The following is a 15642-nucleotide window of genomic DNA, read 5'->3' on the forward strand; positions in this document are numbered from 1 at the left end:
CTGGAAGTGACAACTGCTTGCAAAGGTAGAAAATTCCAGTCAGACGGCCCCTCAACTACAGTTTCATCTCTCAAAGGGATAAGCGGGAACTACTCTCCTTCCTTGCTCCTTTTGGCTTCCCTTTTTGGTTTCTCTTAGCCCACACTTTTGGGAACAGTCCCTCACTTCTTCAATTACCTCTTTAATGTGTGCTACTCATTTCCTGATGAACTAGAAGAATATGTGAAAACAGTAAATAATTTTGATTATAAAACTGCGTCTGAATAAAATTGGGGTAAAATAAATGAAGAGATGTGTATAGAAAGTTTAACAAGTAAAAATCCACTTGGTTAATATAAAAGTGAAACAAATTCTCAAATTTGTATAAAAATATGGCCTAAATAAAAGTTTATAGAGCCAATAAACTATTTCTATGTGAAGGTGCAAGAAACATCTCATGATTTTAAGGATTCAGATATAGAATGGATCAAAAATGTATCATCATTGTGTTTGCCCCTTTAAAAAATCTATTTTGGATAATCTTATCAAATTGAGGTACAGCTGCTTTGAAATTAGTTCAAATAAATGTAATTTAAAATAACTTTTGGAAAGTATAATTCCTAAACTGAATAACATGTCAAAAGTATTCCGACAAATCATACTAACGTTCAAACAATGTTTCAAAACAATGTCAGGATTTTACATCAGAAATTACAGTAAGATGGCCTATACTTCTTATTCCAAATTGCAAGGACTTAAAATCTCATTCTTGAACCTAATCATAAAAAAGTATAAGATAACCACAAGTAGAATTTAAAACAAAACATCCTCCAAAACACTGCCAGGTTTTGTCCAGGATGATGGGAAGAGGCAGGAAACAAAATATGCACATCAAAGGACAAAAACAAAGGAAATACAAGCAAATCATAGGGGACAAAACAGACAAATGTTCAGGTTGTAACAACAACTGCAAATAATCAAACAACAAACAAGAGATAAGAGACTCTTGACTGATGGTGTCAGACAATCATCATGCAACCTCTAAAAGTCATATACAAACTTACTATAAATAATAGAGGTAACATTACAGGCAATGTAAATACAATTCAAGGCAAAAATCATTAAGTGATACAATATTAGTCATGTTACATAAGTAGTAATGTGACGGAAAACGGGTCCCAAGAGAGGGTTCCTGAAACTTGGGCAAGAAACAAGTTGAGGGGAGTACATAAATTGAAAGCAAATTTATTAAGTAAGTAAAGGAATAAAGAATGGCTACTCCATAGGAAGAGCAGCCCTAAGGTTGCAGTTGCCCATTTTTATGGTTATTTCTTGACGATACGCTTGCAAGGGGTGGATTATTCATGTCTCCCCCTTTTAGACCATACAGGGTAACTTCCTAACATTGCCATGGCATTTATAAACTGTCATGGAGCCGCAGGAGTGTAGCGATGAGGACAATGAGAAATCACTCTCGTTGCCATCTTGGTATCAGTGGGTTTTAGCTGGCTTTTTTTTTTTTTTTTTTTTTTTAATCAGCAAACTGTTTTATTAGCAAGCCCTTAATGACCTGTATCTTGTACTGACCTCCCATCTCATTCCGTGACTTAGACTGCCTAACCATCTGGGAATGAAACCCAGTGAGTTTCAGCCTCATTTTATCCAGCTCCTATTCAAAAAGGAATTGCTCTGGTTCAAACCCCTCTAACAGTAAGAAATGTCATAATATAATCAAATTTATTCTGAAATGCTCTGTGATAAATGAAACTGAAGGAAATTATAAATCTCAAATAGTTAAAAATAAAAGGAGACACTGACATGAATTCTAAGGTCATAGCAACTAATTTTTTCATGTATGGGAACATGAAAAAAAGCATAGACATTTGAATGTCAATTTTATATTATATGGATTATGCCTATAATACATAAAGAAACATGTGTGTTGACTAAAAGCATTTTCAAACTTTTATATCATGAGCCTAAAAGGACATACTTGCACTAAATGACCTCTAGTTCCATAAGAGATAAAGATTAAATCACTTTTTTTATTTTTCTGCTGAATTTCAAAATTGACGCATCAGTTGGTAAGTTACTCCCTAGATGCACAAGGGTATTTTTCTTTTTCCTGTTTTTAAACTTGCATCATGTCTTTCAGGCCGCTAGGGTAACATCTAAAAAATTATCGCTTCAGTGGCTCCTCATAGAAAGCACTTTGGAGAGTTACTTTCAATGTTATATTCTGGGCAACTGCCAGAAAATTACAAGACATTTTCCTTGTAGTACTTTGTCATTTTAGGCATCCAGTCTTGGCTCAAAACCCAAAGAGAAGATGAGGAAAAGGTCAAATCTCTTAACATTGAGGAATTTATAAAACTCCAAGTAAAAGTTAATTCCTAAAGCACTCATATGACAGCAGACACAACTATTATGTCTTTATACACAGGTTGTTGACTAAATATGTTTGTATATCTGAGTTGAGTTTAATTTTTAATTAACCACATTTTCTTGACCTGAACTGTTCATTAAAATAAGAGACAGTAGAAAAGCTATTAAAATTTTAATAAAATTGCTTTGCAAAATGTACATTTTCATTATCTGCAACACTCCTCTCACTACTATTTCCTGGGCAGAATTTTCTATTTCTTAGCATTGTCATATTAGGATGGAAATAACAGAGTAATATAATGAGAATGGTGATTATTGTGATCCACTGGAACAATGTACTCTTCTAGAAGAAAAAAATAAACATTTAAGCAGTTAAATAATGTATAATTATGGCCATTCAGAATATATTACATATTGCATCATATAATTAATCTTTTCCTCTGAGTTCTACCTTCTGTGTCTAAGATTTTGAAAAATATATTTTGAGTTTACCAAATTATATCATAATGCATACCCATTGAGGCAAATTGAATCTATTTCCAAAAGATAACTTCTATATAGTTAACATATATAATAAATACATATACTTTTAAGTGTAGAATAGTCAATACAAGTACCCACTGCCCAGAATGAGAACTAGAAGAGTTTGGTTTTGTTTTTAATTAGCATAAATGGGAGTGCAAATTTAAGGTTGTGACTGGAATAAAATGTAATTTTATAAAGATAAATTTTTACTATCCTAGACAGAAATATGCAAATATAAAGAAAAAGAAAAAAAGTCTAGTTAAAATATTAAGGATCCACTATGTCATTTTATACATCTCATGACATCAAGGCTTAAAGTGCTTTCACTCTCCTATTCCTTAGGAAACCCTCTCTTTTGCTTTTCCTTATTTAAAAAAAATAATTTGGTCTGTTTAGATTCAAGGATATATGTGCAGGTTTGTTACATGGGTATATTGTGTGATGCTGAAGTTTGGGATACAAATGACCCCTTCCCCTAAGTAGTGAGCACAGTACTCCATAACCAGAATTTCAAACCATCCCTGCTACCTCTCTCGCTGTCTAGTAGTACCTAGTTATCTATTATGTTTATGAGTGCTCAATGTTTAGCTCTTGCTTATGAATGAGAACACATAGCATTTGTTTTTCTGTTCCTGCATTAATTTTCTTAGGATAATGGTTTCTAGCTGCATCCATGTTGCTGGAAAGGACATGATTTCATTTTTCAGTATGGCTTCATAGTATTCCATGTTGCATACATATCACATTTCTCTGTCCATCCTCTGTTGATGGACACTAGTTGATGGACACTCCATGTCTTTGCTATTGTGAATAGTGCTGCAATAAACATACAAATGCATATGTCTTTTGATGGTGCAATTCATTTTACACACACACACACACACAGTAATGAGATTGCTCGGTCGAATGGTAGCTCTAAGTTCTTTGAGAAGTCTCCAAACTGCTTTTCACAGTGGCTGAATTGATTTACATTTCCACTAACAGTAAATAAGTGTTCCCTTTTTGCTGCAACCTTGCAAGCATCTGGTGTTTTCTGACTTTTTAATTATAGGTATTCTGCCTGATATGAGCTGGTATCTCATTGCTGTTTAGATTTGCATTTCTCTGATGGTTATCAATGATGAGTATTTTTCCACATTTGTTGGCTAAGAGTATGACTTCTTTTGAGAAGTATCTGTTCATGTCTTTTGCTCACTTTGAGTGAGATTTTTGTTTGTTTGTTTGTTGAATTATTTAAGTTCCTCATAGAGTATGGATGTTGGACCTTTGTCAGTTCATAGTTTGCAAAAACTGTCTCCCATTCTGTAGGCTGTCTATTTAATCTGTGGTTAATTTCTTTAGCTGTGCAGAAGCTCTTTAGTTTAATTAGGTCTCATTTGTCAATTTTTGTTTATGTTGAAATTGTTTTTGAGGGCCTAATCATAAATTCTTTATCAAGGCTGATTCCAGAATGGTGTTTTCTAGATTATCTTTTAGGATACTTACAGTTTGAAGTCTTACAGTTAAATCTTTAATCCATCCTAATTTTTGTATGTGGTGAAAGGTAAGGGTCCATATTTGTTTTCCTGCATATGGCCAGTCAGCTGTACCAGCATCATTTATTGAATAGTGAGTCATTTTCCAATTGCTTATTTTTGTCAACTTTGTGAAGGTCAGATGGCCGCGGGTGTGGAGCTATATTTATGGGTTCCCTATGCTGTTCTATTGGTCTATGTGCCTGTTTTTAATGCCAGTACAATGCTGTTTGGGTTATACTGTGGTTTGGGTATAGTACAACTGGAAGTCAGGTAAAGATTTCTCCAGCTTTGTTCTTTTTGCTTCAGATTGCTTTTGCTATTCGGGCTCTTTTTTGATTCCATACTTGTTTTAGAACTGTTTTTCCTAATTCTGTGAAAAATAAAGTTGGTAGTTTTATAGGAATAGCTTTGAAACAGTACATAGCCTTGGGAAATATGGCAATTTTAATGACACTGATTCTTCCAATGCATGAACATGGAAATTTTTTTTTCATTTGTTCATGTCATCTATAATTTCTTTCATCAGTGTTTTGTAGTTCTCCTCACAGAAATCTTTCATCGCCTTGTTTGATGTACTCCTAGGTATTTATTTTTTTGTGGAATTGGATTTTTGATTTGGCTCTCAGCTTTTTTTTTTCCTTTTTTTTTAAATTATACTTTAAGTTCTGGGGTACATGTGCAGATCATCAGCTTGAATGTTATTGGTGTATAGAAATGCTATTGATTTTTGTATAATAATTTTGTGTCCTGAAAATTTACTTAAGACACTTACTAGTATCAGTAGTCTTTTGGTGGAGTCTTTAGGGTTTTCTAGGTGTAGGATTATATTATCAGCAAAAAGAGATAGTTCAACTCTTTTTTTTTTTTTTTTTTTTTTTATGGATCCCTTTTATTTACTTCTCCTGCCTGATTCATTTGGCTAGGACTTCTAGTACTATGCTGAACAGAAGCAGTGAGAGGAGGCATCCTTGTCTTGTTTGAGTTCTTAAGGGGAATGCTTCCAGTTTTTGCCTCTTCAATATGATGTTGGCTGTGGGATTATCATAGATTGCTCTTATTGAGGTACATTCCTTTCATGCCTAATTTTTTCAGGGTTATCATTATGAAGGGATAGTAGATTATATTGCAGGCTTTTTCCATGTCTATTGAGATGATCATATGATTTTTGTTTTTAATTCTGTTTATGTGGTGAGTCACATATATTAATTTGCATATATTGAATCTAACTTGCATGCCAGGAATTAAGCCTACTAGATCATAGTGAATTAATTTTGATGTGCTGCTAGATTCAGCTTGCTAGTATTCTGGTGAGGATATTTCTGTTTATGTTCAGCAGGGATACTGAACTGTATTTTTTCTGTCTTTGCCAGGTTTTGATATTATGGTGATGCAGACTTCATAGAATGAGTAAGGAAAAGACCCTCTTCCTTAATTTTTTGTAATAGTGGCATTAGTATCAAGTCTTCTTTGTATATCTGGTAGAATTCAGCTGTGAATCCATCTGGTCTAGGGCCTTTTTTCGGTTGATAGGGTTTTTTAAAATTGCTGATTCAATTGCAGAACTCAATATTGTCCTGTTCACATTTTAATTTCTTCCTAATTCAATATTGGGAGGTTGTGTGTCTCCAGGAATTTATCCATTTCCTCTTGACTTTCTTGTTTGTGTGCATAGAGGTGTTCATAATAGTCTCAAGATTTTTTTGTATTTCTGTTAGATCAATTGTACTGTCACCTTTGTTTCTGATTATGGTTAACTGGATCTTCTTTTTTTTTCTTCTTAGTCTAGCTAGTGGTCTATCAATTTTCTTTATTCTTTTGAATAATAAACTTTTGGTTTTATTGATTCTTTGCATAAATTTTTGAGTCTCAATTTTGAGGTGTTATAAAATTCAATTAGTCTTCAAAATAATCTTATGAAATAGGAAATGATATATTTATCATTATTAATAAGCACACATGTACAGCTAAAAAAAATGCAAAAATAAAATAAAAGTAAAATTTGGGCCAGGCACAGTGGCTCATGCCTGTAATCCCAACACTTTGGGAGGCTAAGACAGGAGGATAGCTTGAGGCTAGGTGTTTGAGACCAGCCTGGGTCACTTCAGGAGATCTTATCTCTATAAACAATTAAAAAAATCATTCAGCCATGGTGGCTCATACATGTAGCCACAGCTACTCAGGGGGCTGAAGTGGGAGGATCACTTAAGCCTAGAAGGTCAAGGCTGCAGTGAGCCATGATCACACCACTGCACTCCAGCCTGGGTGACAGAGCAGGACCCCGTCTCAACAAAATAAAAACAAAAAAATAGAAGGAAAATTTAACAGAAGTCAAGATAAGGGTTCTATCTTCATGGCTGGTATGAGAGTGCAGATGATTAGTAGTGCAATGGGGCTTCCAACATGCTGCATTACTCTACTCCATTTCTTATTCTGGGCAGCAAATACTTGTATTCACCATTTCACACTAAAAAAAAATGTATATTATATTCATTTTGTACGTGTAGAACAAATAAATTTACTCCTTTCTATATTCTCAGGGACACAAGGAGACACCTTTCGCTGAAAGGAGGCATAAGTTACATGCTGAGAAGGCATGTGCAATTTGTTTTCACAGCACAATGGAGGTGGCGGACAGCACTGCCAAGAGAAAATCAGGAATCAGAAATGCATCATGCAGAAGATTGTAGTCACTCTGGTACTCCGAGGATAATTAGGAAATCTCCAGGTGGTAAAAGAGGGGAAAGAGCAATCAGGCATGCTTTTAAAAAAACATTGAAGAAGAAAAAGCAAGCAAGCCAGCAACCTAGAAACACGACGTACAACTTAAAGGTACAATGGGATAAACTGAAGTAAATGAGGACATTAGAAATAAGACATTAATTTTGGCTACAGTCGAAAGTCAATCAATTTCCCTCTCTTTCTCTCTCTCTCTGTCTCCCTGCTTTTGTCTCTTTCCCTTTCACATACACAGCAATAGAGTGATTTTGACAGTGAAGGAAATGGAATAGGAATATTTATGGTTCAATAATTCATACAGAAGGGCTTAAAATATGCAAGATGAATAAAAAGAGATGCCAAAATTTTCACATTCACACTGTGTTTATTCAACAAACATACTCTTAAAACAATTTTGGTGTGTCTTGAAGTCGGGGTGGGAAATGGGGCAAATATTTTTGGCTTGCTAATCGTATTTCTTTTCCTAATCATTTTCCCCTTTCCTACCTCCCTAAAGAAATAGAAATGTTAAATTCTCATATTTATATACATTCTCAAAACTAAAGGTGGTCACATGTTACAGTTTCACCTAATGAGACATAATGACTATTCTACTAGAATTATGTGGGAAGATTCTCTTTCCCTGGTAAAGAGATTCAAGCATCTGTTGCCATCACCTCTTCCTTTAATCTTGACTGTGGATGTAATGTCTTAATACTGGCAGTTATTTTGTTACCATGAGAATGTCAGAGCATCCACCTCTGACATCACCAAACTACTGAACCAATACTAGCAACTTCCTTTTAATTGTCTCAGGAAAAAAAAAATCAAATATGTTAAAGCTATTGCTTGAGACTTCTATTACTTGAGGCTAGAAGTATTTCTGGCTGCTAGAAAGTTTATTCCTCACTGAGAAAGCAAAGCTAAAATATTCCAAGCTATGGCTTTGCTTTCGCCATTGGTTATGTGAGACAGAATTGGCATGGGTTTAAGGGAATTTATGAAAGAATTGGTGTGAAGTTAAAAGAAACATTTTACATAAAATGAAATGTCCTTTTGATTTTACTATGCATAAACATAACAATTGTGATTTTGAATAATAGGATCATCCAAATTCTGGATGGAGCATTGAACATTTAGGTCACAATAAATGAAATTATTAAAATGTAATTAATTTATAATGAAAATATTTCTAAAACATAGCAAATATTTTGCAAGTTCTATTTAATGCTGAAACTTTAAAATGTTAAAAACATGAAACAAAAACGTGTAAGTGTCCATCAGCTTGAATCCTAAGCAAACTAATTGCAAGTTCATTTTAAAACTGTTTGTATCGATGATTGCCTAAAACAACTGTGAGGACCTGTGCTACGCTTCCATTCTGAGATGTCACTAGGAGTCCCAAACAGGGAGGATTTACCAGAGAATGCTCTCCAATCCTTCCTAAATCTCCACTGTTTTCTGAACTGAAGCGCTGCTCTCCCTGTTTCCCTTGGCAATTCCCCATTGCCATTCTCCTCATTGGTTTATTGCCCCATATGTCTCATAGGCCAAAAACCCTCTGCTAAGGTCCAACACGCTGTTTTTTGATCCTTCTTTAATTTTTAATGCTTATTGGTGAATTTGCTTGTTTTCCCACCATTGTCTCTAATTGTCAGTGTCTAATTGTCATTGATGTTTCACTCAAATCTCCCAGCCTGCATATTTCAGGTATTTAATTCATTTTCCACTTAATAGGAAACATTTTTCCTTTCTCATATTCAACTATTCTATGGAGAAAAACCTAGACTAGAAATGTTGTGTCTTAAATATATAGTTGTTCATAGCCCTTTTTAATCTCAAAACTGGGAAGGTAACCACAGATAACTTGGAAAAAGTAAGTTTTGTTATAGGCTAAATTTTTCCCATAACTACTCTTTCTTACAACTTGCAGTAGACACACCATAACCAGGAAGATTCTTCTTCTGGAGCCCCATTATCTTCTTGTAATGTAGCTTTCATCAGCAACTTTGCCTCTTCACTAACCCCACCCCATGCTCAGGTGTTCAAACATGCCTGTCATTTTGCTGCCCTAGTTGTGAAGCCTGCTAAACCTGTATTTCATGATCTACTGGGAGTCCATTCCTCATTTTGATTAGATATTAGAGAAATATCACTAATCTCTGCCTAGAAGTATATCCAGATCTTAGATCTGACTCAATATTTAGAGCCATTTTACATATTTATCTTTTTATAATCTCAAAGATAAATATAATTGTTATATCCATTTTAGGAAAATGAAATGAAATTCATAAAAGTTAGGTGGCTAGGTCAATATCACATAACTAAACAAATAGAAAGTCCCATGCCTAGCTTTCTGGCAGGAATCTTTGCTTCATGGTCCTATTCTCTCCCTCTCTTTCTATTGTTCCCTACCCATATAAATAAATTGGCACCAAGCTATTACCAATGAGAGCTCAACATCTCTAGAACATATGCAGACGCACAGATATATATCCCTTCAACTCTAAGAATTTCATTGCCTTAGAGTCTCAAGAATATACTTTAAGTCTAATCTTTCATTCATAATAAATTTATACAAATACATTTGATTTTATCTCAGTTGCTCAACCAAAAATGTGCAAAAATTAAGAATTAACCTGGACAAATAATAGTTAAAAGTTCAAGAGAAATATAATAATCATTTTTTCAGTTACTCGATATAAGCTAAATAAAGAGAATTGAAATACATTTATTTCATTGTTACAAAGGCTATCATATTAAACTATAGTTACATACTGGATAATTGAGTATGTATGTGACTAACTGTGCCAAAGAGCATTTTTAATTATACTAAAAAATTCTATTAGCTAAGACTTAACTTCTTCAGAATGTGATACAATACAATCCCTAATGAGCCAACTTACTGCCACCAGTAAATAAGAGGCACTTACTGAGCTAGTAAAAAATATAAGAATTTTTAAGAACTATGTAAATTCAAGATTTAGGACATACAATTTTAACATTAGCAAACACTGATTATACTGGTGATGTAAAATTCTCAATATAGATCTCTTCATTAAACATCAAAATTGCTTAACCTAGTTGAAATTACAGCTATGATTATCACTTTTCCCTTCACAGTTATTACTTCAGACATCAGAGGAAAGCAGGTGAGAACACGTGGGGACGAAGGGCATGCATCCTTGCATGTGCTCTATGTGCTTCAATTTTACTTTTGTAGGGTACCACGTGGTGCTGCTCTATTGATAAAAGAAACTTTTTGAGAACACACACAACTACTGAGTACATTAAGCTGGAAAAATTGAACTGTAGATTCCTCTAAAGCAAATTTACATGAAGACAATTGGCCTCATAAAAGTTATTTTCTGTGTTTCCATCAAAACCACACAGTTATTGATAAAAGGAGATTTTTGAGGACCAAAGAAAACCACAAGGTTTTTGTCTAGGATCATAATTATCTAGGATGAAAATTACCATGCTTTTGAAGACCTGCCTTGGACAAACAAAACACATTATAAAAACACCAGTATATTATGGTACCTTGATGTGTAACATGCATTTGATTCAGAATTAGAATACCAGCTACACTAAATTTTTAAAGTTCAGAAAAGGAAAGGACTAATGAATGTATCAGAGAAATATTTATGGAAGAGAGAGAGAGAGACAATAGGCATATTGGGTGTGAGAAAGTGACTTGGTCCTAGAATAAACACTATATTTTTCAAAGTTTTAAGTATTCTATATTTGAGAGCAATATTAAGCTTGACTTACATATTTTATTTTTTAACTTCTTAGTAATTTAGATTGGCCTTGCTCAATAATTTCTCAATAATAATGACAGTGTAGGATTCCTGTCATTTTAAGAAAACCTGTCATTATAAGAAAACTTATCATTATAAGAAAACTAGTATTGACAAAATTATTTTCAATGTGTAAATTAATAACAATTGCTTTACTAAACTATACACAAAAGCGAATATATATATTGAATAAGAAAGAATTTGTGAACTTCATTGAAATAATTTTAAGTAATTTTCCAACACATGGAAAAGCATATTTAATGTATTCTTTGCATCAGTCATATTTAGAATAAAAATGCAAGAATGGTTAAGTGACTTGCCCCAAGTCACACTACAAATAGACCTAACTGTGGGTCTTCAGAGTCAGATATTCCTAAATTTTATTACGATGTATTTGCTCTACGCAGTTCTCTAAATTTACCCACACTAACATGAATTGCACAGCTCTTTCATTTAACCACAGTCTTTCTGCTCTCATAGATACTATTGTATAATAACTCCCAGTTTATCCACAAGACTTCCCACCAGACTATGAATCCCTCAGGTCTTCCCTGAAATCTATGCCTGCTCTATAGAATTTCAATAAATATTGTAATGATGGTTATTTAAAAAATTAAGCCCCATATTGTAGTGAATAGAAACTTGACTGTGATATGGGATCAACTTGAGCTTGCCGCTCAACAGCTTTATGACTTAGTATAAGTTATTTAGATTTTCTGAGGCACTCTCCTAATTTTTGAAGACAGAATGCCTCACTGAATTTAGAAAGTTTAAATCATTTAATGTAAGGAACACATTATGTACATAAATGTTCCATCAACCTGACTTTAGTGGCGTGAGACCTGCACAGCCAGAAAAAGACCTGAAATAGGCAGAATCTTTCAGATTGCATAAAAATAGCTATGTGAATTTTTGTTTGGCTAGACACAAATATTCTATTAATATACAATTCAATTATAATAAGATTAGAGAAGCAAGTTAGCTGCAGTGTGTGTGTGTGTATGTGCACACACTGGGGACAAGAAGGGTGTGAAAATTCTACAACCCATGGAAGGAAAATTATTGAATAAAAGTACAACTTGAATCTGTAAGTTTATACCAGATAATACATATGTACACCATAGTGTATTTCATATATTTTGTAAATATAGTTTTAACTTAAAGTCTCACATTCACACTTACTTGGTAGATAGCACAGTTTATCTCTAAAGCAAGTCAAGTTACCCTGAATATAAATTACTCTCAGGTTCAACATTCCAGCCTTCAGTTCTGACATACAACTGTTTTCAAATAACAAAAATTATTTCCTGAACTTGTCTTTCGACCCTGGAAAGATTTATAACTAATTAAAAAGATAATAAAAGCAAATAAACTCATTGATTTAATTATTTCATGATAAAGTAAGGGATATGGTTTTATCACTAGAACAACCTGCAGCTATTTGGCATTGAAAGGCCCACAGTGTTTCATAAATATTATCACTGCAGAGATTTTGAAAGATCAGATTTAAGATTTCAATTTTAAAATGTCTAGTTAAGTAAATGACTTTAAGTTGTGACAGCAACTTGGCATCACAGCAAACTGACAATGTTTTAATGACTGTTGAAAATGTTTAAATGAACTTAAGACTTACTACACTTAATTTTTTATTATTAGATTTACAAGATTTCTTTAAATCTTGGAAAAGTTTTCCTTTTGTGTATTTAAAAATAAAATTGAATACATTATATTTGAAACTACAATTTAAAATGTATGAAGGGATGTAATTACTGTTATAAGTAACATAAATAGACTAATGATTTTTTTAGTTGAATTTAAATTTTTATGATCTGTTAAAAACAATGGTAGCTTAACTAGACTCTACATAGTCTTTTCTGTACATAAACATTTCTTTCAGATTAAAACATATTTCACCCTTGTAAAAAACCATTTGATAAATCTTAGTTTTCTTCAGTCTGGTTGCCATACTACAATACCACGGTTTGACTGTCTCATATTAAAATTGCTTCATATTACTCTGTAACTATATAGATAAATGATCAATAACCATAAAAATCTATATTCAATAAAAAAATATACTTTAAAGTTAATTTTCAATAGGGAAAAGATCATCTATCATGATTATGCTTAAGGTTTCAAGAACAAATTTAATTAATTAATTTATTTATTTATTTATTTGAGACGGAGTTTCGCTCTCGTTACCCAGGCTGGTGTGCAATGGCGCGATCTCGGCTCACCGCAACCTCCGCCTCCTGGGTTCAGGCAATTCTCCTGCCTCAGCCTCCTGAGTAGCTGGGGTTACAGGCACGTGCCACCATGCCCAGCTGATTTTTTGTATTTTTTTTAGTAGAGATGGGGTTTCACCATGTTGACCAGGATGGTCTCGATCTCTTGACCTCGTGATCCACCCGCCTTGGCCTCCCAAAGTTCTGGGATTACAGGCGTGAGCCACCGGGCCCAGCACACAAATTTAATTTATGACATTAATAATTATTTTCTTTAATGATGTATAATGAAAAGTGGTAGTTCTGAGGTGAGCTAATTTTGCTCTCTGTTTGGCAAGCAAAAGAAACCAGAATGTTGAGCTTCCTGGCACAGCAGGGAGAGAAAAGATGGGAACAAGTTTTCTGTAAGGAGAGAGTAGTCCGGGGCCAACAAAAAAAGTCTTATATTAAATTTTAAATTATTACCTGTTCCATGCTAAAATTCTTCTGAAATATACTCAAAAATTTAAGAAAAGATTACATCCCATCACAATCTTTTATTAGGTTTATTGGAGAATTAAGGGAAGATTTTTGTACAAATTTGAAACAAATCATGCAATGGAAAATATCAGGATGCAGATGCACAAGAAAAATTAGCAATAGTGATAAAGTGAAGGCAGAAGAGGGGCCACATTGCAACCTGAAAAACAGATAAGAATCCCAGTGGAATCCTGTGGGAATCCTGAGAAAATCAAGGCATCAGAAGTCAAATTATGCATTTGTATTTTAAAAAATGGATAACCCCACAACACCGGATATCGTAAGAATTTCACTATAGGAACATCTTCAACCATATCCAAACATCTAGCTCTAAAATTGGAATGTTTAAGTCCCATGAATATATATCACAAAGATAATTTTGGCGTATTAAATACTGAGCCAGAATTAATCAGAATACTGGGCTGAAGTCCTGGATTTTTCTAATCCTGTGACATGAGACAAGTCTCTGAGTCTCCATTTCTTTTACTATGAACACTTATTATAATAGCCTACAATTTGCCAGCTGCTATTCTATGGGTTTTACACATTAAACTTAACTTTTACAACAAACCTATGGAAGGTTCTGTTATTATAATCCTTCTACATCTTGAAGAGAATGAGGCACAGAAATATTAAGTAACTGGCCTAAAGTCATGCAATATTAGCACATTGTAGTAAGGGGATTTGAACTTAGGAAGTCTGGCTCCAACCAAGTGGAAATAATTTCCTGCTTATCTTTTTTACCTCAACAAACTTTTGCAGCGCTCCCAAGGAATGCATGGTGATATATTTTATAATGGTTAGCCCAGTTCCATCCCTGATCTCGAAGAGCACATAATTCTAAAGAAAGTTCTAAAGTAAAAAGCCTCTCTAAAACTCACGTTAACCATAGATAATATGTTCCCATGGAAACATACTTTGCAATTTATAGATCTTAGTATAAAGAAAAATGATATTTTTAACATATTTATAGTCAGATAATTATTGTTCTCTTAAGCATTTGCGTAATTTAAAACAAGATTTTATTTATTCTAAAATACGTAAGGCAGCTTGTATCAAAATAAATAGTTTGAAATTTAAATGTGAAGAAACGGTGGATTCGATTATTTGGAGAATTACTTCCTACAATTCAATTTACTGGTATATGTTGCATCTATTTCCTAACATAATTTGAGATGTTTCCAACTCAGTGCTATGGTTTCCATGAGGAGAAATTTTTACTTTGAGACAGTTAAACTACATATAATGTTACCAGGTTTTACAACTGACTTTAATACATTTCTAAAAATTTGTATTTTATTTAAAGGTAAATGTTTTGTCTGTCTTAATCCACAGCTGGTTTTGGTATTTTTAATGAATTGGCTGATTTGGATGTTTATTGAAATGACTAGTCTGCTGGACAGCAGAGAGGAATGTTTGAAACTCACTGCTGTGGTTTCCATGAGGAGTGGTTTTTACTGGCTCTCCTCTTACTTCTTTCCACAGGGGCAAAGTTACCTGCTGATAAATCTAGAGGGGAACTGCCAAATAGTGTAGACTCCAGTCCTGATGTTTCTTGGGAATCAGCCTGACATGAGAGTAAGAGTAAGTGTTCTAATACACTCCTGCAGGTTAAGAGTACTGTAAGGGCAGATTTCCATGTGCGATTTCCAGCACCACTTGGGGCTGAGTGGGAAACTTTGCCTAAGTCTGGTCTTAAGTATTAGGGAGTTCGTCTTTGTCACATTCTTCAACCTAGACTTTCTCACTAATAGAGCTCACATTTCAATCTCTGATCTTTTGTTCCCTCGACAGGATCAGAAAGAACATAAGCAGGGAAGTAGAAGTGCAATACTGCCTCCTCAAAACTGTAATACAATCTAAACTCTCCCGCAGAGAGGGGGCGATCATTGTGAGGATTTAGCAAAAGAATGCAGGCAGCCTCTAAGAGCTGAAAAAGGCAAGGAAACAGATTTCTTTCCTAGAGACTCCAGA

Source organism: Sapajus apella, unplaced genomic scaffold (genome assembly GCF_009761245.1).
Source record: "Sapajus apella isolate SASKATOON/1434 unplaced genomic scaffold, GSC_monkey_1.0 scaffold30, whole genome shotgun sequence".
In the NCBI taxonomy this organism is placed as follows: domain Eukaryota; kingdom Metazoa; phylum Chordata; class Mammalia; order Primates; family Cebidae; genus Sapajus; species Sapajus apella.